This window comes from Peromyscus californicus, unplaced genomic scaffold (genome assembly GCF_007827085.1).
Source record: "Peromyscus californicus insignis strain IS unplaced genomic scaffold, ASM782708v3 Scaffold_1__1_contigs__length_55948999, whole genome shotgun sequence".
In the NCBI taxonomy this organism is placed as follows: domain Eukaryota; kingdom Metazoa; phylum Chordata; class Mammalia; order Rodentia; family Cricetidae; genus Peromyscus; species Peromyscus californicus.
Genome location: NW_026294492.1, coordinates 5,330,657 through 5,351,022, shown reverse-complemented (window position 1 = coordinate 5,351,022; position 20,366 = coordinate 5,330,657). Strand labels below are relative to the sequence as shown.

Sequence of the window (20,366 nt, the reverse complement as noted above, 5' to 3'; positions counted from 1 at the left end):
GACAAGAAAACATGGAGGGGGTTCCTCACACAGGTAGACATCAAGCACGGTTAAGGTCACAGCCAAACACGGTCACGGTGACAACCAAACAGAACTCCTTCGTGACCCTGGATGCTCCAAAATGCTAACTTTAGCCAACATCAAACATTCTTAGGACTCAACATATGGAAGGAGCTACAGATTGAAAAGAAAAAAATGCCAGAGAAAAACAGAGGAAGGACACAAAGACTTGGAGAGATAGGAACCCAAATCTATAATGATGTCGACACAGGTGTTCAGCTTTCCTAAGAGACTCAAACTGTGTCGGAAAGCAAGCTACCAAGACTAAAAGTAAGGACAGACGTTAACAAAAATTTAAGTATAATGGTACCAAGTGTTTGCAGGAAGGTGGGGAGGTGGCCACTTCTATCTGCTGGAGGGAGGTGGTTTAGATTTGGAGAACAGGGGTTGGGGATTTAGCTCAGTGGTAGAGCACTTGCCTAGCAAGTGCAAGGCTGTGGGTTCGGTCCTCAGTTCCGGAGGGGGGGGGCACCATTTGGAGAACAATCGGTCATTTTCTAGTAATGAAAAATATGAATGCTAGATGACTCTGGGGTACCATTTATAGGAATGTAACATTGCGACATATGCATTAAGATGCAGGGATGGAGAATTAATTGCAGCATTATTGCAATATCCTGAAGTTCCTTTCCTGGTGTGTGTGTGTGTGTGTGTGTGTGTGTGTGTGTGTGTGTGTGTGTGTGTGTGTGTGTGTTGGTGTACTTTGGTGTGCATATGCATGTATGTGCAGGTGCGTGGATTCTTGTGTGCACGGAGGCCCATGAGTGTTCTGCCCTGTTGCTTTCTACCTTATTACCTACCCTAAGACGGGGTCTCTCTACCCTAAGACGGGGTCTCTCTACCCTAAGACGGAGTCTCCCTACCCTAAGACGGGGTCTCCCTACCCTAAGCCGGGGTCTCTCTACCCTAAGACGGGGTCTCTCTACCCTAAGACGGGGTCTCTCTACCCTAAGACAGGGTCTCACACAACTGGAAGCTCCTATTTCAACAACTGTCTGATTAGCAAGCTTCTGCAATTCCCATCTCCACCTCCCAACACTGAGGTCACAGTCACACTTGGCTGTGCATGGCTTTTATGTTGATGCTGCTTAGATTCAAACTTAGGTCCTCACGTTTGAACAGATTTCTCTTACCTGCTGAGCCTTATCTCCAGCCTGTGGCCTGGAATTTCAATAACAGCCTGAGTTCCTGATTCCCAAGTCTCCTTCTCTGAGTTCTGTCATGGCCATCAGTCTCACCAGATGTCTGTTCCTCCCGGTGACCCTATACACCCTCCATAACTTGCTTTGCCAAAGGCTGACTATAATACCTGGGGGGTTAACCTACCCTCCTCCCAATAGATGCCATGACTCCACCAAATTCCTTCTACATGCCAGGGCTCTGCTGGCAGCAGCAGTGAAGGTTGGCTCTCAGTGAACCGATCTGCAGAGTTTCTGGAGCCCCAGGGACCCCTTGTAAAGAAGAAAGGAGACCTCACCACCAAGTGATGTATGAAATGAATTCTGTTCATACAAATGCACCTTTGGGAACTTACCTTTCTGTGCATGTAGTTCTGAGCGTATTTTTTATTAGGGAAAAGAAAACCTTCTCCTAATAAGGCACACACGAGACTGAAAACCACACATTCTGTGATGCTCCTTGTTCACACGTTTATGTCATGGTGCTGAGGCTGGCCAGGGCCTGAGGAATTTGGCTCTTGAGAGCTGGGTGACTCTGCTCTCCAGCAGGGACCTCCTTTGTTGGGACTTTTATAGAGCTTTCCCTCATGGAGTGTTTTGTGATGTACCTGGCCATTCTCCTGGCTCACCTGTCCTTCTAATGCATGATGTCCCCCTTGGTTCTCTTCCAATTCAGTGCCCATGAAGACAGAACCATGTGGATCCAGTAAGGCAGACACAGGACAGAGTGGGGGAAACTGACCAGGTCATCGGGGTGTGGATGGAACAGGGTCCGCACAACGGAAGCAGGTGATGGTGGGTTTTCAGACCCGTCATCTGTGGAGACATCCTGGGGCCCATCTTAGTGAGCACCGAGCTCCAGCTGTGACTCATGCTTCTGGGCCGCGTCCCACTTCCTTTACCACTTTGCTCACTATGGACGCTTCTCACCATGGCCCCTGACCTGCATTCTGAGTGCAGCATTGCGCCTCTGTTAACACTAGTCTCTTCTGCCAGGGTAGGCTGCCTCTTTCCCCTTGGTGCTGTTGTGAGAGCCTGCTGGGATCTGTCTGTCTCATACCCCCCCTCCCCCCACAGCATTCTTCCAGGTGGCTACTTGTTCACAACCACCCATGGTACCCTGCAGTGTTTGAACACACAAGGGCCCGACATTTCCTTTAAAACTGTTTGGATTTTTGATTTCCACTGTGGACCACCACGCAATTGAAGAGATACTGCAGAGGATCTGGCCTCAGGGGCTGTTGCCTGCACGTCTCTGGACTGAGGACCATAAAAACCTTACCACACGACTTGATGGGGAATACCTAGGACTGTTGAGTGGGGCATATTCTGGTGCAAGCTCTGTGTGTTTGTATGTTGGTGAGTATGTGTTTGCATGTGAGAGTATGTGTTTGTGAGTATATATATATATATATATATATATATATATATATATAAACATATATGTGAGCATATTTTGTGCGTAGTTCCCTGTGTGTGTGTGTGATTTTTATTATGTTTGTATATTTTTATTTGTAAGTATGTATGAAAGCATTTGTGGGTTTGTTTGCAAGCCTGTTTGTGTGTGTATGTATATGTGTTTGTGCATGTCCTGTGTGTGTGTGTTAGGTTGTGTTTGTGAGTGTGTTTTTTGTGTTGGTTTAACCATCTTCCCAGGTAACAGTAGCGATGGGACATTGTTCCTCCAGGAACTCACTCTGTCTCCAGTGACCCCTTTTTCCTTCTCATAGTTTATCCTCTTCCCCTCTCTGCTTGACAGGCTGGTGATAAATATAAGGGGCAGAAAGATGCTCTTATGGCATATTCTTATCTGGGGTGCTATTGACAGCGTACTGTGAGAAGTGTTTGCAGGGTGAGCTATTTTAGAACACCGTCCTTTGATGTGGGGCGCTCTAATCACACCCTCGGGCATTTAGAACTCATCTCTCCAAGCACCTCTCATTCCTAGTGGTGCGATTATATCTCCCACTGTTCATAGCCCTCAGGAGGGGTTTCTTTTTCTTTCTTTTCTTTTTTTTTGTATTGGTGTAAGGAAATCAATTATTTAAGGTGATTGCTTTGATCATCAGCTGTGGGTTTTTGATGGAAAAAAAAAAAACCAAACCCTCAGCTGTGCAGATCCCTGCCAGCCTCTGCCTTCTCAGCATGGCAGCAGCTCTTCTGGGGGCCGCCTCGGTGTCACTGCGTTCTGTCACCATCCTGTCATGCGCAGCAGTCAGCCAAGCTCCTCACTGAACACAGCCTGCTGTGGCTGTGGAATTCCCATAGCCCCTTTCATCTGACAGCGCTGCCCGGGTCTCCGTGAAGTGGCCACTCGTCTCTTCTCTGGGCCTCTTCAAAGAGTCTGGGCAGTGGAACTGTTCCCTGTCTGCGTGGGGCATCTCATAGTGGTGCTTCCTACCACACTCACTGCCTTCCTTGGTTGGGCGGGGAAAGAATTGGAGGTCATGAGGGAGCTCTGTAAATTTGCATTTATGTCATATTAATGAGGTGCTAATTGCTCTTACAACCTTTTAAATGCTAATGACTCTAGTCTGGTTTCATTGTCCTGCACCCGGCCTCTAGCCTCCCAGCCTCTCTACTGTTGTCAAAGTAATTATCAGTGTCCCCGTTTATGAAGAACAAGTTTCATGTCTAGGCTGTTCCCGGCTACATGCAGGACATCTTGTGAGGGTAACAAGGTCATTTCAACATCGTTTAAGGTCACTTAACAATCACAGTGCCTCCCAAAGACACGGCTGTTGGCAAAGGAAGCAGTAGCTCACAGCTACGGGCTGAGTCCGTGTGGAAGGGGTTAACCCACAGGAAGCTGTGAATTCGCTAATGCCATCTGATGTTCTGCTGCTCAGCTTCCGGTCTCCTTTCTACAATGGCAAAATGATACAGGGTGGTGGTTGGAGCCGCATGCTGGTGTCCGAGGCGAGAGGAGGGATGCATGCTTTGTGTGTACTTATCTAAATGCTTCTTCTCAGATTTTGGCTCAAAATGGAGAAAAAGAAGAGAAATTCTGCCTTAAAACAAACAAAACAAAACACAAGTAGCTATGAAGCTCAGCATTGTCCATTGTCCATCGAAAGATATCTAGAATGGACACAAAGGCCATGGGAACCCCGGAGACTGAAAACCCCGGGTCACAGTGCTGGGTTCCCAAAGAAGTAAATAGCGATCTGTGTTAGTCTTCACAGAAATGGTGAAAGTTTCTTCCCCCTGGATTTTTTTTTGCATTGTATTTTATTTTTAAAATGTCACTTTTTTTAAAAATTACTGATCTTGTCAGTTCCTCCTCAAGTCTCATCTTGCTTGCATCACCATCCTAGCCCTGTGCAGTCTGCTGCATGGCTCTTGGTTTCACCCTGAGGGCTTCCATCTTGCTGTAGACGACCCTGCTGTAGGACTTGGGGTTTTGAGTCTTTCTTGGACTTCCTGATTTTTTTTACACCTTGATAAGAATCACAGCACCATCTCTGGGTAACTGGTGTCTGAGTGTTTGTGGGCGTGGCTGTGTTAGGTTTCCTTAGACGTAGGTGGGGTATTGTGAATAACAGAAATAATTCTGCAGATGAAAATGGAATTGTTTGAGGAGATGCCAAGCCGAAGATAAATGTGGACTTTGGCGTCAGAAAATGTGTGTGTGTGTGTGTTTTCCTATTTTCATCTGTGTATTGGCGTGTGTGTGTGTGGGGGGGGGGTACACATACATGTATGTGCACATGTATATGGAAGCCCAAGGTTGATGTCAAGGCTCCTCCTTCATAATTCTTCCACTTTATACCCCGAGACAAGGTCACTCAATCAAACCCAGAGCTCACCAGCTGGCTAGTGTTAGTCAGCATGCTCTGAGGATCCCCTTTTGAGGCTGGAATTACAGGCAGGCCATCACACGCCCGACATTTATGTGAGTGCTGGATATCTGAGCTCCCTTCTTCACACGTGTGCCCATCTAGGGCTTACCCATGGAGCCGTCTCCCCAGCCCGTGTGTGGGTTGTAACTGGGCTATTTCATTTTTGAAGCTTGGTATTCTTAAATCAAAATTTCATGTTCTTTAGTCCCCATTTTCTCAACAGCTGATGCAAATGCGGCACATTTGGAAGGGGTCACCAAGGTGACGGAAGCAGTCTGTGCAGAGAACCATGGTCACACGGGAACCTACCCATTGGCAGTTTCCCTCTTTATGGGAAGAAAAACCTTGTTTCACAAACGTTTCCTCAATTCAGTGTTCCCCAAGTTGAAGAGCCAGCGTTTGCCAAGTGTGGTTTTTGAATAAGCTTGAATTTAAGAAGGTCAGTGTTTGTGTGGTGTGTGTGTACATGGATGAGGTGGGTGTGTGGGCATACGTGCAGGTGTGTGTGTGTACATGGATGAGGTGGGTGTGTGGGCATACGTGCAGGTGTGTGTGTGTACATGGATGAGGTGGGTGTGTGGGCATACGTGCAGGTGTGTGTGTACATGGATGAGGTGGGTGTGTGGGCATACGTGCAGGTGTGTGTGTACATGGATGAGGTGGGTGTGTGGGCATACGTGCAGGTGTGTGTGTGTACATGGATGAGGTGGGTGTGTGGGCATACGTGCCGCAGTGTGTATGTGGAGGTCAGAGGACAACTTTGGAGTCATCTCTCTCTTTCCGCCTTCCTGCGGTTCTGCCGGCCAAACTCAGGTCGCCAGGCTTGCATGGCAAATGCCATCTCATCTTGCTGGACCAATTTTGAAATTTTATTTGGGTTCTTTTTAAAAGAAAAAAATTTTTTAAAGTTTTTAAAAATTTTTTTGAGATATAATGACATCATTTTTCCACTTCCCTGTCCTCCCTCTCAATCCTCACATGAACCCCACCTTGCTCTTTTTCAAATTCGTGTCCTCTCTTGCTTTCACGTTGTTACATATATGTGTACATATGCAAATATATTCCTAAATACGTAAATACAACCTGCTCAGTCCATATAATGTTACTTGCATGTCCACGTTTTCAGGGCTGACCATTTGGTGTCGGATAACCAGTTGGTGTGCTCTTCCCTGGGGAGACTTTCCCCTGCTCTCGACATTCCTTAGGTGCCTGTAGTTCTTTGTGTAGAGTTGGGGTCTTCTGAGGTTTTTCCTTCTCATGGAAGCATGTCTATCGGTGTCATCCGTGTTTGGGTCATGTTTATGGGTCTAGTTTCCGACTTTTCTAGGAGACCTAATTGCACAGGAAACCCCCTGCCCCCTTGGTTCTTACAGTCTTTCTGATCTCTCTTCCGCTATGATCCCTGAGCCTTGGGTGTGGGAGTTGCTTTGTAGCTGTATCAGCTGAGGCTGGACTCCACGACTCTGTGTGGTGATGGGTAGTAGTTTTGTGTAATGCTTCCCATTGGTTGCAGAGAGAAGGTTCCTCGGTGAGGAATGAAGACTAGCCTCATCTGCGGGTCTAAGGACAAATACATCAGAATGTAGTTAGAGATCGTGCTGGGTTAGTAAAGTGACCATTGCAGGTTCTTCTCCGAGATGCAGCGCTTCACTAGCCCCAGGTGGTTGTCTGGGTTTCCAGTACCAGGCATGGTTTCCTTCTTGTTGAGTGGACCTGAAGTCTAGTTAGAGAGCAGTTGGTTACAGCCTAAGTGTGCATGCCACAATTGTACTCTTTGGGATTGGTGGACCATGCTGGTCATCGTTGTGGTGCATAAGCGTTAAAGCTAGATAGGGCTCTTTGTTGCTTCCCCCATATGTAGAGCTCATCGACAGATGTAAATGAGCCACCTCTCTCTGATTCCTGCCCACACTGTAGGGGCTTCGATCATGGCACTGGCGTGCCTGGCTCATGCCTGGCTCACTTCATACCCTTGCTCCATCGACGGCTTTCCTCTGCCAAGACATAGGTGTCTCTTTGTGACACCTTATACAACTTCTCCACACTCAGGCACTTTGCAGAAAATGCCTTTAATGTGGAAGATCCCTTTATTGTGTTTTTTTTTTTTTTTTTTTTTTTTTTTTTTTTTTTTTTTTTTTTTTTTTTTTTGTGTGTGTGTGTGTGTGTGTGTGTGTGTGTGTGTGTGTGTAACAAGGCTATCCTCCAAGCTACCACCTTCTGGAGCTCAGCTGGAGTAGCTACAAAAGATCATCATAGCTGGGCTTGTTGACATTTTCCCATAGAAGGAGGTGTTAGGAAAGGTCATGGATCCTTTATCTGAGTATCTAACAACCTCTCCCAACTGGCTGTATGCAATTCTGCCTTGCATACTTGGCCTCTGGGTCTCTAGGAAGAGCTAGAATATATAGTTTGGAAAGGATTAGGGGATGTGACCTCATTTATCCAGCCATAGTCTATGCAGTCATAATGTACACAGTCATAATAATCTATACAGTCGTCAGCCATAGTCTATGCAGTCATAATGTACACAGTCATAATAATCTATACAGTCGTCAGCCATAGTCTATGCAGTCATAATGTACACAGTCATAATAATCTATATAGTTGTCAGCCATAGTCTATGCAGTCTATAATGTACACAGTCATAATAATTGATACAGTCATAATCCATACTGGGTACACACCTTATAGTGCGGTTGCTTTAAGGCGACTTTTCCTGCTGCCTGCTGCCCCTCACCCATTGCTCTGTAAGTACCCTAATAATGTCATTGGTTCCCCAGAATAAACTTGGGTAGAATTGCACCTTAGTTTATTGTTGGGACCTTCAGAAGCGGGTAGACTTGCTTATGTCTTCCCCATGTAGATACCTTAGCAATGCTTTCCCACATGGATGGAGGTGGGCACTTCAATTTCTCAGCCTTTCCAAACCAAAGATTTCACTTTGACTTAAACTGTCTCTGTGTTTTAAAGCAGAATTGAGTTTTGAGCTCATGTGTGTACGTAACCACCCTCTGCCTCCATGGCTCAGATAACAGGTCACTGCTCTTACCGGGTACAATGTGGTGTTGAAGTGTGAATTCCTGAAGGGCACCTGACTGTCAGCCAATGGTTTACACTGGCAGCCCACTGCCCCTGCCCATCTCCAGACCCATAGCTCCCTTGTACATCCTGCCACACATGCATTATGGCAACTCTCCAGGCTGGTCTCCAAACCTCTTCCTGTGTTGGACTGCAGTTGTTTTTACAAGAAGTAAGCAGATGTGTGGAGGTTTAAAAACAGCCCCAGAAATCTTGGTATGGGAAGAAAAAGAAAACCTCATATTTTTGTCCATCAATGTCTTGCATTCATTAGAATCCTCTTTGGATGACAGCAAGTTGGACTCAAGTATGAATTTAACAACAGGGATTCATTAGCACTCTCTGAGTCCCCTCTCAGATGGGTAATGAATTAGGAGTGGTGTTCTCCTTCCAAGAACTGATAGATGATTAAAGATACGTCTAGATAAAAAGAGATGATATAGCATGTCGACACAGTGTGTTGGACACTAGGCTCTGGGGACTCATCATGCAATCTTCATCTTCACACACATATGTTCCCATGGGATAGATGTTGGTTGCTGTCATTGCTGTCATTGCTTTTTTACATCTGAATAACTGAAATGGTCGTTGGTTGGCACTCTCTCTCCCAATTCCCGTGGCCAGCAGTCAGGAGATTCAGAATCCAAAGTCACAGTTGATGTTGTGAAACCAGTGCCTCTTCCCATGCACGGGTACCTTGTCTTTCCCCCATTTCCTGGCTCATCCTTTTCATCTCCGAAGTGAGTCCAGGATTTGGCTAACCCATTGATTGATCAAGGTCCTGTTGGAGAGACAGTGGACACTACGGACATTTGGTGGCCATCAGAGCCTCTTTGTTTCATCTGGCTTTCAGGTCTTTTTTTGTGTTTGGGGCTCTTCAGAAGGGCTGGTGGTGGGAGAGTGAGACTGGTCGTCTCTCGTTGGTGGAAGCACCACAGGCCACAGACAGAGCCTGGACCTGCTCCCTGCCTGTCAAATCCAGTTCTTAACCCTGAGTACATGCTGGCAGGGTGAGGGGTTTTCAAGGACATGTTTTCTTGCCACATAGATCAGAATCAACTTGAGTCAGAATATCGAAAGTTAGGATTCATCCAAGATTAAGAAGCAGATCAAACCTTGGAAATGAAATGGCGCTGGAAGCCATAGAGGTCAAAAGTCGATTCACTCATCAGTAAAATAAGATTTTCAAATTGGTGTACAGATGGAGCAGCGAGAGTAACAATAAAGAAACTGATGTCAGAGAAAAATGAGGTCCAGCTGTTGAAGTGGGTCAGACAAGGGAAAACATGGAAGGGAGAGAGGGAGACAGGGAGGGAGGGAGGGAGAGAGAGAGAGAGAGAGAGAGAGAGAGAGAGAGAGAGAGAGAGAGAAGGGAGTGGGAAACCTCTTCCTTGTGTGTTCCTGCCTTACTCATGTGGAGGGGCTAAAACATTCATGCCATATCTCAGAGGGTTCTGATGGATGCTCACCCCAAGAATACCAACACCAGTGCTTTCTTCTGTCCTTGTTACTGATGAAGTTAAGATTTTTCCTTCCAGAAGACAAGTGTATTGTCACAAATCAGTAGATCCCATAGGAAACACGGCCATGGAGGTGACTCCAGATAGCTTGACTCAAACCTCAACAAGGTATCTGTTGAGAGAGGTCATGCAAGCGCGGGACGCACTGCTGTGTGCTACACTGTGGCTACAACATCCGTGGCATCCCAGAACCAAAAGCTTACTCATTCCTTCAGTGATGGACCTGCCACTTTGGGAGAATGGTAGCACCTGGTAGCTTCTTGGTGATGCTGGTATCTGGCAGTGATGCTCACACTCTGAGATAGGAGCTACTTGATATTTGAAACCTGGGTAGTTTCCACAAAGAGATAGGAATTAATATGGAAATGAATATGACTTGGTTTGTTCTTTCTTTCTTTCTTTCTTTCTTTCTTTCTTTCTTTCTTTCTTTCTTTTTTTCTTTCTTCCTTCCTTCCTTTCTTCCTTTCTCTCTCTCTCTCTTTCTCTCTCTCTCTCTTTCTCTTTCCCATTCATTCACTCACTCATTCCATTCATTCATTCATTCATTCATTCATGCATTCATTCATTCCACATTGCTCTATTGAGAGCTTATTTTGTGCCTGGTTCCTTGCAAGATGCCTGCAGCTTCCAGAAGCACAAGCTTAGCATTTGCTCTCAAGACGTGTACAGTTTAGGGGCATAGGATTGTGGGAAGAGTCCTGTGCCATGGCACAGGTGAACAATGACCAGGGAAGTGGGTAGGGTGGCTGGTGCTGCTTTGGAATAGTAGACCTGGAATACCGAAAGGAGACTGAGGGGGCAGTAGCGAGCTGTAGGAGGCAGGCAGGACAGTCTGGTCCAGGGAAACAGTGTCTGCAGAGTCCTGTAGGATCTGAAGCCGTCTACTGAGCTCAGGATGGGTTCTACTCGGCCTCCTTCTTGCCTCTGAACTTTTGTTTGCCTGGATTCTGTGCTGCTCTAATGGAGGCCCAGAGACTGGGTGATTTCTAACACACCGCAATGTGTTTGAATCACCATTCTGGAGGCTGGCAAGTCCAAGGTTGGGGGACCACATCTTGTGAGGTTTGCTCGTAACTTGGAAGATGGTGATGGAGGAGAGCAGGAGGGAGTCCACATTGCTGTTCTGTTAGGATCCCACTCACACAACAAGAAGTTGATTTACTTACTAATGATAGACACATTCTTCTGCTTACTGGGGTAGAGACCTGCCTAATCATTTCTTAGAGATCCCAACTGACCCCTCCCATCCAACCAGCACGGTTGCATTGAAGGTTATGTTGCCAGCATGTGAGCTCTGGGGGACACATATAGACCACCGCAGACTCCGGAGCTTGGAATCAGTTATTCTGTGGGTTGGTCCTTGCCTCCTTCCTATCCTCTCGAGTCTCTTGCAGGGGATGGTGCATGGATGGGACATGGAGGAAGCATGATGGGAAGCTGTTTAGTTCCCACCTAGGAAGTAGCTCCAGCCACACTCCTTCTTATTGAGGACTCACAGAAAACACTTTAAAATTCAATTATTAATGTTTACTAGACAGGGGATTCTTTCCACTGCAGATAGAATGAGGTGACACTTGTTTGAGACAACCCAGGGAACTACTCGTCTTCTAAGGGAGTATTAGACTATGAACAGTCACAAGAAACACAAGTATGTGAGAAATGGCGCCTGCAGGGAGTTATAGTTACTGCGTATTTAACAACGACTGTTTCCTGTTAATAATCTGCGAGTGAGTGCCTGGGATGGGTCTAAGATGTCTGATGTGCCTGGATGCTCCCCTGCTATGCTGGCTAGTTTTGTCAACTTGGTACAGTCTACGGTCTGGGAAGAGGGAATCTTAATTGAGGAATCGCCTCCATCAGACCGGCCTTTGGGAATGTCCGTAGAGCGTTTCCTTAATTAATTATTAATACAGGAAAACTTAGCCCACCATGGACTGTGCCATGCCTGGGCAGGCGGTCCTGGGTTATATAAGAAAGGCGGATGAGGGAGCCATAGTGAGCAAGCCAGTAAGCAGGTTCCTGTTACAGTTCTGGCTTCTCGGTTCCTGCCTTGATTTCTCTTGATGGTGAATTATAAACTGTAAACTGAAATAAACCCTTTCTTCCCCAAGCTATTTTTGGCTACAATTGCCTCTCACAACAACAGAGACCAAGGTGGGACACCAACCAATGCTGTGGTTGGTTTGAATTGCCGGTCAGGGGAAGGTTTGCTGAGTAAAGCCAACCATCAATCCAGTGAGAGATACTCCAAAGCAGCAGATGTCAAGGTTGATACAGTGTTGCAGCCTATGCCAAGGCTGACACAGTGTTGCAGCCCTTTCCTCTAACAGGGTCTCTCTGTCAAATGTGAACTATGCGTGGGTAAGGGGAAGTGGGAGAGGCATTCTTCTGGGGACTGATGGGCTTTGTCGGGACAGTGAGTAGAAAATGGAATTGGGGAACTCGTCTCCTTTCACTGCCCACATATCTAGGTGCACATTCTGAAAGTAGGAAGGCCTGGCTGCTTCCAGCAACCTGCCTTTTGCTTGGTGTCCCCATCTGAGGATGCCGATTCAGCTAGACCAGGGGTACCCTTGTCTCTATTTCTCTGGGGCTGGGATTGCAGGATTGCAGGTGTGCCTAGCTTTGGTGTGGGTATTGGGGATTGAACTCGGGACCCTACGCTTGCGTGGCAAGGACTTTACCCACTGAGTCATCTCCCTGGCTTCACCATTTTCCTTTTTTAGGTTTTCGGGCATGAATGTGTTTGCTTTGGACGAAGGATACAGGCAGAGGGAAAATCTGGTCCCAGAAAAGGAGTTGTTTCGAGAAGCCTCTTAGTTTGTTTTCCTTTGGTGCTATTTATTGACTCTGTTTGTTTTTAAATGCTAGCCACACTGACTCCTGATCCCTTGGGGAGCTTTTATCCGAAGCAGGCCTGTTTGAAGGAAGCCCCTCTCAGTAGCCCGCCCTCGAGGTGACCACCACACCAGGGAGGTTCTAGAGACCCTGGTGACATTTCCCAGCAGAGCTGAGGCGTTGTGTTCTCTTTCTCATCTCTCCTTCGGAAGCCACCCCAGCAGGACATGGATGACTTTTGTCAAGCAGTAACCTCTGGGCTTCACTTTTCTGGCTTCTGTTTCAAGGGAGGGAAGGGGGGCGCAGCAGGTCTGACGTGGGAGGCGCGTGTGTGAGTCCCCTGGCTGTGCCCACAGGCAGCGAACATGCCCCTTGCTGAATGTTTCCTGTTTGCAGAGCGTGCCAGCGTGTTGAAAGAGTTTCACAAGTGTTCTGACCCATTTCTCTGCTGGTCCTTCCCATTTTCACTGCCTGCTTCTGCTGATAGCGAACGCCCGCGTGAGGAACTGGGCGTGGTGGCACATACTTGTAGTCTGACTGCTGGGAAGCACTCGGCACGCAAGAGGCATGAGGCTGAGGAGTTCAAGGCCAGCCTCAGCTACAGCTTGAGGTCAATCAGGACGATGTGAGATCCCATATCAGACAAGCCAGCCAGCGGACAAGGGAGTCGATGTGATTCGGGCTGGGAAAAGTGCAGGAACTAACCTGGGGAGGGTGATGTTTGAAAAGTAAAGTCCTGGAGTTTATAACTTCCGGACTCACCCAGAGCCGGGCCGCGTGATTTGCACTGGGCTGTCCGGATGTTATTAGTGACACGTGTTTCTCACATACAGCCGGACCATACATGGTCCTCTGCTTAGGGTCACCCTTGATGCCTCTGCCCAGAGATGTTCTGAAAACTGAAGCTTTCTCCAGGGCTCTGCACACAGTGGTCATGCTGCAGCCTGGAAGACTCACCTTCACTGCTGGTCAAGCATCCTGTTAACTCCAGAGTCATTTGTGATAGAGTGACCAAGGCTTTAACCTGTGGTTCATACATGTACACACACATATATACATATACATACATGTACACATGCACACACATATACATATACATAGAGGTATACACGTATATACATACATATAGACGTATACATACACATACACATAGGTATATACACATATATACATATACATAGATGTATACATGCACATATACATACACATGTATACATGCATATATACATACACATAGATGTATACATACACATATACATACATATAGATGTATACACATATATACATACTCATACATGTATACATACACATATATACATATACATACATGTACACATGCACACACATATACATACACATAGAGGTATATATACACATATACATATATACATAGATGTACACACATACATACTCATAGATGTACACATATACACATACATGTGTAGCAGTGATGGTTAAACTTGGCAGTCAATGTGACTGGATCTAAAATCAGCTAAGAGACTCACTGCTGGACAGCCTGCAAGGGCTTTTTTGATCATGCTAATGGAAGAGGATAGCCACCCTAAGCATGTGCGGCACCTCTCATTGCCCGCCTAGAGAGAGAGAGGTCCTCCGGGACCTCAGGGCTGGGGTTTCTTGCTGGTGAGTTCGTCGGCCCTGTCACGGCTGCTGCCACAGTTCCATACATGTCTTCACTGATATTGGAACCTAAATCCATTGCCTTCCAGTGTGGACTGCAGAGCAGGGGCTCTCTGGGAATCTCCCGGGCCTTTGGGTTGGGACAACCGAGTCACTCAGTCTTGTGGACTGAGCAGCAACTGATTCTCAGCTTCTGGTTCAGTATGCAGACGGCTACTGTTGCAGCCGAGACCACATCATGTAAGTCCATCTACATACAGTGTCTGTGTAGTATGTATTTATTCATGCTACCAGTCCTGTTCCTATAGAGAACCCTAGTGTGCATGCGTGTGTGTGTGTGTGTGTGTGTGTGTGCGCGCGCGCGTGTGCATGCATGTGTATGTGTGTTGTGTATACTTATGCGTACACACAAACACACACAGGTTTTTTTGTTTCCTTTTTGGCTGCAGACGTAGAGTAGGAAGTGTACTTTCTCAGCCTCATAGTTTATCCCCACCCACAAAACTGGTTTGTTCCATCTTTGCATGTTTCATTTTGAGATACGGTCTCCGTGTGCAGTGCTAGCTGGCCTGGAATGCAGGAATGTGCCTGCCTTTGCCTCTGGAGTGCTGGGATAAAAGACAAAACACATGTGCCCCTGGCTAAAAACAGTTTTCCTAGAGCAGGTTGAGGGGTGTAGCCACACTCTGGTTTGGATGTACCCCACAGGCCTTTAGCCTGCCCTTGTGCCCTGTCTAACCAGCTCTCTACCTGGTCCTCCTCAGGCAGCACGGGTGCCTGTCTGCCTTTGGGAGGCACCAGGCTTGTCTGCCATGTGGGGAAATCTTCCATACACTGTTTATTCCTGGATCTCCTGAAGCCAGGAACCTTAATGAAGTCTCCCACACGTCACCTGGTCTGATGTGGGCGTGAGGTTGCAGTCGCCTTTGGAGGGATGGGCCGAGTTCACCAACCTCTCAGGGGCTGTGGAACGTGACTGGTCCTCACGGACCTGCCCCTGTGTCACTGTGAGGTGACTGTGTGACTGTGTGTGGGCTTGTTACTTTAGATTGCTCTCTGTTGCCATATAATGATGCAACTCCCCCAAGACCCCGACAGGAAGGTTTCTTTACGGACCACTCTGGTGTGCCCGGGGTGGAGGGGCTGTTCAGTGTCTATCTCCCCTGCTCTTTTTATTACTCGGTGCCTAATGAGCTTTCCTTGGCTCTTCTCACTGCCAGCGTTGAAATATTCTTAGTGGATATTGGTTGCCTTTCTCTGTGCTACACCAGACCCTTCAGTGGCAATTATGGTCCTTAATCTCCAGGAGAAATTGAAATGGAAGGTAAACTTCCAAAGGCCTGTTTGTGAGCCTGAGGAGGACATTAGTCTGGCAGATAAAGGGGGGACAAACCAGCAAGCAAGGCCTCCTCTTCACAAGGCAACAGGTGGCACACGCTGGGGAGTCCTGCTGCGGGCAGTGTATACCCCACCACTGGCACTTAGCCCATCCTTCCACGGGTTAATTCATCGGTAATGGCTACTAACATCAGCAGGAGACTCAGAGACAAGTAAGAAGCCATCGCTGGCCTCAGCGGACTCTGGCGTTCACAGGAAGAACAGGAAGAAATGCTGTGTCAGCCAAGTCACAGTGAGAAGCAGAGACGGGACTTATTTAATGTGGCTAACTTTGAAAAGAAGAGCAAAGAAGTCCAGTGACCCTCACCCTCCCACCCCACCCCAGGTCCATCTTTGGGGTCCTCATATGAGGTTTGTGTTTAAATGGAGCAGGAGGTAGGTGTACGTCACTGAGCCATCCCGGTCAAGGTGCGCTTCCACCAAGATGGTGTGACAAGCTGTCGGAATGGAATGGAATCTCTCTCTAGGAGATGGGTTCCCTCATTGGCTGGCACCAGGCATGGATTCCTTCCCTTCCCCAGTATGAAGCTTCCAAGGAAGTTCAGTTCCCAGGGGACGATGATTTCAGTCGTCTGATGGCTAAAGAGAAGGTCACGCGTGTTTCTTCCTGAGTAGCTTCCCTTCCACCAGGGGGTTACCCTCTCAGAGCGAGGGAACTGCCTCTCAAGTGATCCCTCTGTCCTGAGGGGGCACCAGATGCTGGTCCAGATGTGTTGCCTGCAGGCTGTAAGCCCCCTCTCCTCAGGCCTGCTGCCGAAGGTGGACAGCTGGGCACCTGGCTGGGCTACCTTGTTTTCCCTCAGGACCCTCTGCTATCTTGGTAAGTTGAAGTCCCTGCTCACCTTGAAGATTTCAGGTTCCCTGGAAGCATCTCCTAGTGTGGGATGCATAAACACACCTCCCCCCCCCCCCCCCCCCCCATGTCTCAGAGTCCTAGACGGTGAGAACTGCATGTATCTACTTGGATCCAAATAAGGAAAATAAGGTCTTAGATACCTGTGTGTCCTCTGATTTTTCCCTTCAGAGGTAAATTTCCAAGGGAACCTCTCTGAATCCTGTCTCTCTGCTCCTATGGTTCTTTCTCTCCTCCCCATCATCCATCTGCTGGGCATCATGTGAAAGCTATCTCTCTCTGTCTGTCTCCCACTGGACCCTAAGTCCTTGGGTGCTGGGCTTCATCTCTGAGAGCCAAGTCCAGTGCCTGGTACATAGTCAAGGCTAATGAGAGGCAGCAGGTGGGGCATAATTTGAGACCCCTTGGGAGCACCTCTAGCCTCCTCTCCCTGTCCCCACCACACCCCCACTCCCCCCTGGGCCAATCAACTGTGCCATTTCATCTCATACTAATGAGGGGAGCAGGTGGCCCAACCATACTCCTTGTCCCCTCTTGGTCCTCCCAGCCTCCCCTGCTCCAGACCCCCAGGATCACACATGACGTTTAGGACGATATGGGCTTTGGCTGTGATCAAAGCTGAGAACTGCAGCTGAGACCCGAACCAGAGGATAAATTAGCGGGGTTATTTCAGCCAGTTGGGCCAGATTCTGCGCATGTGTGAAGCCAGAGGCCTATGTCACCGTCCTGAGGCAGGCCCTTCTTAGCCATTGCATTGACGAGCGATGCATCATGGAGGGGAAGGCTGTGGTGGTACAGATGTGGGGTGCTCTCTGAAGGGCTCCCCGTCATCCGTAGGAGAGAAGTGGCATCTGCCACCACGGATAGCCCTCCAGCTTATTCCCACTCTTAATAAAATGTGGAAGATGAGTTTGTAAGAGGAGAATGGGGGAAGGGAGGGGAGAGAATGCATGTGTGTGTTACTCATTTTCAGTGTAAGCACAATAGGCATGCTCATGAGGGCGACATGTCCAGTGGAAAGATGTATTTCTGCTGGACACAGTGCAAGAATTTTTTTTTCTCTTATGGAATTTTCACTTAACAATAGAGGGAAAAATTTTGTTTTCACGCAGGCAGTTTTGGCCCCAGATATGGCTTTGACAAGTGTTTTCCCCATGTGCCACCAGGACCGCAGACTACAGCTGCCGTGGAAATTTTAAGGCTCCTCAAAGAGCCCCCAGTGCATCAGAGATCACTGTCGCACATTAAAACTGTGTGCTTTCTGTCGCCGCGACGGGATCTGAGCACTGCCATCCCGGCACCTCGGAGATCCCGCCTGAGAAACCTTGAAGAGTTTTTAAGTCTTTGGACTTTTTGTCCTTTCGTTTGGCATCAAGGTGACAAGCGAGTTGCCTGTGTGGCGAGTTTCACATCCTGGTCACTATGACTCTTACTTTCCGGCCCCTCTCTTGTTAATGTTTGGGTTTTCAGAGCAGAAAGAAAATACTGAATGTGAAACTCACATTACCCCCCCCCCCCCCTCCCCTGCATCATCGCGATTGAAGTCCCAGGGCACTTGTCACCTAGCACTTGCTAAGAGTCAAGCATTCCCCTTTTCCCCTCTGCTGTGACTTCCGGTTAGTCTGGTGAAGTCACTGGAAGGCACATCACTGAGGTCAGGAGGCTGAGCTTTCCACCTCGTGTGGCGGCATTGCCAACTCGCCTGAGGTCACGGTAATACACTTCATCAAAATCAGAAGGTTGAGCTTTTCACTTCGTGTGGTGACATCACCTGAGTGACACTGGCCACTGCAGGGCGGGTGTGTGTGTGTGTGTGTGTGTGAGTGAGACTGACTGGTTCACAGGAGGAGAGGCCTCACGGACTGATGAATCCTCTGTGGGTTTGCTGGGGACTTCCATGGACCTGAAATTAGCAAACAACTGAGTCAAAATGACTCCACTTTCTCATGACTGTATTTCTAAAGTGTTTTTTTTTTTTTTTCTTCAGTCAGCTTTGATACTGATTCTCTCTCTGGGTTTGTTCTCAATAATCTCATTTTCTTCAAAAGATGAAAGAACTACTCAATATGAAATTAGTTTACATGTTGAAGACTTTTTTTTTAGGTGACTTTCTCTTGTTCCATTTTAATAAGATCTAGCAGGACAGGCCCATGCTAAACTCCCAAGTCTGTTGTAGCTTGAATCTGCAGTCTTTCCTCAAGGGCTGACTCGACAAAGGCTTGGTGCAGTGGGGAGGTGGTGGAACCTTTAAGGGGTGGGGCTTAGCAAGATAAATTAAATAGGGGGTGGGACTTTAAAAGGCGGGGCTTAGTGAGATAGATTAAATAGGGGGTGGGACCTTTATAAGGTGGGGCTTAATAAGGGGTGGAACCTTTAAAAGGCGGGGCTTAGTGGGAGGTATTAGATAATGGGACTCAAGCGCCCTTGAAGGGATGTGATGACATTTTTTTTTGTTATTTTTATAAATAAACATCTGTAAAGGCCTGTGTATTCTGTACACATGATCTCCAGACAGCAGGAAGATGACTGATTTAGCGTCTGACGGCACCGTCACCAAATATGTAGCTACTATTAAAAACAAAACTCTGATTCTGGGAGGGCTGATTTGAAATGTTTCAGTGAAAAAAAAAAATATATATATATATATATATAAAGTATGCCACCAGGAGAGAGGAGCGCCCTCCCTGGACATCACCGTCCATGCCTCCACTGGGTTCAGTCTGTTGGTTGCCTCCCGCTTTGGTGCTTATGCTTCTCAATGAACTTTTGTTAATATTTATGAAGAAGATGTAATGCCCCTTCAGTGTTTTAAAAAAAAATGTAAATGAGTGTCACTAACAGAGTGGAGCTGTAGCTACCCAGGCATAATCTCTGTTTTGGGGGGTTGGCAAAATTTGCAAAATAAATCTTAATCCTATGCCACAGGCTGGTGGACTGTTTATCTCGGACATCCGGTGCTATTGGAATTCTTGATGTTGTGGTGCTGACTTCAGCAAACAAATTTCACAGATCAGAGCTAAATGGTTTCACAGAGATGCTCTAACTCTGCCTGGTTATTGCAGGGCAGAATCAGGGAGGCAGACAATAAAAACCCTGCAGAGGCTAGCACTGCATACATCCCGCTGAACGTTAACGCAATAACGCCAGCCTAAGTGGCAGTCGGGGATGAGTGGGGTTTTAAAACTTGGGGCTCCTTTGGTTCAGCTCTCCTCTGAGGCAGAGCACAGGTCATTCCAATTTCCTGTACTATTGCGAAGTTGTGGAGGGACATGTGTTTAATGGCCCGTTTTTTACTCTGAATGAACTCTAACAAGAACTGTACCGATGGAATCTGATGGGATATTTTGGAAATGGGAGTAACGTGGTCCAAGAAGATTGCTAAGATGGGTTCCTCTCCTGGGGAAGCTGTTCACACTGGGTTGGAATTGGGATGTTTGGATTTTGGCTGGGACACTGGGCTCCTGAGGCTCCCAGCTGCTGCAGAGGATGCCCTCTCTTCCCCCTTTTCCAAAGCAGCCTGAAGAAGTTTGTCCCTGGGGTAAATGAACTAGTGGTGTCTCCTGGCTCTGCCTTTGCAGTTTTGGTCTCGGCATATGACCAGAGTGGTGGCATCTTTTCATATCAGAATCCTGGAGAGTGTGCTGTAGGATTCTGCAGATTGGGAGAGGAGATGTGGAAGGAGGGGGGGAAGAGAAGGGGTGTGGAGGAGGGGTGGAGGGAGAGAGAGAGGGCGGGTGTTTACAAGCCTTTGCTTGGCAGTTTGAAGAACCCATAGATTCCAAGGTATCATTGCTTCTGAAGGTGGCTTCCTGTCCACAGCTTCTGAGGGACTCCTGAGGGATCTCTGGTCCTTCAGAGGAAAGCCTCCCCTGAGGGATCTGTTATCCAGAACAATATCTCTGTTTAGCTTTCTTGTAGAGAAATGAACAACTTGTTAGGTCCCATCTCTGTTCTTCAGAAT

At 47.5% G+C, this 20,366-nt stretch overlaps 1 long non-coding RNA gene across 36 annotated transcripts in view; it reads left to right on the top strand.

Moving 5' to 3' along the window:
- The window catches only part of LOC128115271 (uncharacterized), a 307,172-nt gene that overhangs the window by 45,143 nt on the left and 241,663 nt on the right, over positions 1-20,366 (top strand). For 6 of the 36 annotated variants that reach the window (XR_008220074.1, XR_008220079.1, XR_008220068.1 and 3 more), the window contains one exon: positions 14,244-14,394. The exons of the other annotated variants lie outside the window; for them this stretch is intronic. This is a non-coding gene — a long non-coding RNA (uncharacterized LOC128115271). The remainder of the gene's footprint in view (positions 1-14,243; positions 14,395-20,366) is intronic. 36 annotated transcript variants of the gene reach the window in all.